A 3,432-nucleotide genomic window follows, 5' to 3' on the forward strand; every position below is an offset into this window, starting at 1 on the left:
TTAAAAGGAGTTTTGGAAGGAAATGTCTGGCCCTGCTGAGAGGCTCTACAGTGATCTCTATCAGACTGAATGGCAAAAAGTCTGTTGCTAGTTGAGAGTTCCTGTCAGAGCAAGTGAGCCTGGCAGTTGGACTTGCCAAAAGCTCTTGGTGCTGGCACAGCGTGCTTGGGTGGGAAACGATCACACCACTTGAATGCGTGCTGAAATAACTCAGTGCTGAAGGGATTGAGCTGCCCATTCTGGCTCTTCCTCCTGAGCTATGCTGCAAATGTTTTCCCTACATTTTTAGGCACAGAAGAGCAGACAGCTGCAGTCTGGTGAACATGCCCAGCCACTGTGTTTGGCACAGTCTCAAAGGCCACATTTCTGCATAGACATGTGGAATGCGAATGGGTGTTCCCCAGCTCCCAGATTTGGAATCAAGGGGAGAAATTCACGGTAGGTAACTTCAACAGCATAATTTTACCTGTCAATTTTGAACTGAAGAGCAGAGCAGTTTAGAAAACACATGTACACACATACGCACATATCAGTCTGTCTATCTATCTATCTATCTAGTTAGCTATCTGTCCTACCCTTATCATCAATTTGTAGTCCATGTTGAAGTTCACATAAAATCACATGCAAATGGAAAACCACTAGTTTTGCCTTTAAAATTGAAATTATTCTTCTTTCAGACTAAGAAAAAAAGAAAAATGACAAAAATGAAAACAAGTTGACAGTAAAAGTGGGAGAAAGCATGTAGGATGGTTCTTCCATGTCTGACTTGGCTGGATAGACATTACTGTTGTTGTAGGGGATAGAATTCTTCTATATTACTTTTACATGTATCATCTACAGAGCACCACCACCTTGTTTCTGTTACATCTAACAAAAAAGTCAAACTGCCAGTTAGGTAATTCTCAAAGCCCTGATATACTGACTGCTATTACTTTTGAACATTTCTGAAGACTAGAGGCTGCTGAACCAATACGGATAATCACTGACTGATCGTATGTTTTTGATTATCTAAATATGTTTTATATTTCCCTTAATGATATAGTTGTAAGTTAATTGCTTATTTCTAAAGTCAAAGGAATGAAAATGCTGTTAAAATAATAGTAAAAAAAGTTTCTTTACTTTTTATCAGATCTTCACCAGCTAAGTACTTGTAGCAGTTCTCTGCCATGTGCAGTTAAGGTAAATCAAGCCAAAGACAGTATTTCTTCTTGAAAACTGCAGGTTCAAGTTAGCCAGGGGCTTGTCATAAATACTGCCTCAAAGCTTGACTTATCCTGACATTTATGTTTGCTTTTATCTTGACTCTGTGAAGTACGGAAAAAGTCTAGGGCTAGGGCTAGTCAGTAAGACTCTTGATCTTGAGGGCTCAACTTAAAACATTTTAGGGTTGTCATGACATGTCATGGGGTGCTTTTCTTGTAACCTTTGTCTTTGCATGCTTTTAAGATACCTCAGAACTGACGGTGACTGGTCAGGGGATTCAGCTGGATGAGCTGGTGGTGTGGAAGCAGCCTTGCAAGGTATCTGAAAGTATTTTTTAAAAAACAGCACCTTCAAGTCATTTCATCTCATGTTCCTTAAAAAATTAGCATATAAAGCCCCCAGGTGCCTTTAAAACCTGTGACTATGGGTTTGAAACTTGAGTCCTCTGGGAGGGTTCTTCTCCCAGTGAGGGCAAAAAGCAGAAAATTAGGGGAGGCACTAAGGCAATCAAGCAGACTTTTTACTACTCTTAGCAATGCAAGCCCACCACAGAAAATGACCAGGAAAAAACCCCAAATCCCCAAACCCACAACCAACTCACCCCCCTGCCTCTAGCCAGTTTGCTTTTTTCCTACCATGAATCTTATCAGTCTCCTGCAGAGACTCTAAAACTCTTATCTTGATAGGCCAGATTACCAAACTGATGATAGGCCAGATTACCAAGATGATCTACTCTCCATGATGAATAGGAATCAAGCAATGTTTTCCATTGTCAGCAACCGCACATTCCTAGTCCAGTTAATTAATAAAAAATTCCCCTCTCCTCACCTTTCCTTTTTTTCTCCTCTCCTCTCCCCTCCTTTCTATTCCAGCTCTCCTGTCACTCTTTCTCTGCCTCCTTACCCTCTCCCCAATTAATTCCTATGCTTTAATACCATCTAAGAGTCCTTAGTGAGAAGAGGATCTGCTTGCTATGCAGGTGCAAGTTTTCAGCGCCACAGCACAACAGCAATACCACCCCCTTCTGCCCTCCTCAGGGCTTCTCTTTGTGAACCACTTTTTCTTCCTTTTCAGCTCCATGCTGAACAACCTCAAGCAGCTAATCTGATTATGCTAATTTGTACTTCATGAACCCAAAGACTGTAAGGGGATCTGCGGAGGGTGAGCTGGGCTGGGGATGAGGGTGGTGAGGACAGGAGAGAGAGTATGGGGGGGGGGCACAGACAATGGGTTCAAGTCAGTTAACAAAAAAAGCTGTCTGTATTGCCAAACAAAGCACACTCCGGGTAACCCCTTGCTGCTCTTGACAATTTAGAGTGTCCCAAACTGGCCTGCGCTACTGAGCAGAAATGGGAGCACGGAGAATATACAATGAAGGGGCACAATGAGAAGTCTGTTTCCTGTTGAATGTTGCTTTTCTTTCTCCTTAACTAATCCTTCCCAGAATCTAGTAGTTGAAGTATGGTCCACAAATTGTTAGTCCGATGGTAGCTATGGCACTAGATGGCTTCTGAGTACATACAACCGCATCTGTCCAACTAGACTGACACTGCACTTGAAATTTATTGAATAATGGGCAGTGACTTTGAAGAGACAGGCTCACAACTCTAAATATGCACCCTCTCTCTGCAGGAGCTTACGGTGTCCCCAACCTGGTTTTACCAGCATTACCTTTGCTACAGCTAGAACTCATCAGGAAACAGTCTTGAGAGGAAACATAAGAAGGAAGCATGCAAAATTTGTTTTCAAGATTAAAAGAACCCTATGACAGAGGTGGTTTTTTTTTTGCACTTTCAGGAGCCCCCTGGGATCATCTGGTTCAACCCCTCTGCTCAAACTATGTCATCTAGAGCTGGCTGCCCAGGATTTTGCCCAGTCAAATTTTTGATATCTCCACACATGGAGAGTCCAGAACCTCCCTGGGAAATACATTCCTGTGTTTGACCACCCTCACAATAAAAAAGTGTTTGGATGGATTTACATGTTTTTCAATTTGTGTCTATTGCCTCTTGTCCGATCAGATCTTGTCTGATCTTCCATTGGGAAGAGTCTTGCTCCCCATAAGTCATTCCCTCTCAACACATACTGGTACACATTGAGAAGCTTTCCTTCAACCATGTCTTCTCCAGGGTGAACAGGCCCATCTCTCTCAGCCTCTCCTTCTATGCAAGATGTTCCAGTCCCTTAATCATCCTTGTGGCCCTCTACTGCACTTGCTCCAGTTAGTTC

The 3,432-nt window shown here is 42.6% G+C and overlaps 1 long non-coding RNA gene across 1 annotated transcript; it reads left to right on the top strand.

The window, feature by feature from the left end:
- Nucleotides 1–296: 296 nt before the first annotated feature.
- Nucleotides 297–2,897, top strand: LOC115600897. Its single transcript, XR_003989194.1, has 3 exons — nt 297–438; nt 1,447–1,520; nt 2,836–2,897. It is a non-coding gene; the product is annotated as an uncharacterized LOC115600897 (long non-coding RNA).
- The last annotated feature ends 535 nt before the right edge of the window (nt 2,898–3,432 follow it).

The sequence above is a fragment of the Strigops habroptila genome, chromosome Z, assembly GCF_004027225.2.
Source record: "Strigops habroptila isolate Jane chromosome Z, bStrHab1.2.pri, whole genome shotgun sequence".
Lineage (NCBI taxonomy): Eukaryota > Metazoa > Chordata > Aves > Psittaciformes > Psittacidae > Strigops > Strigops habroptila.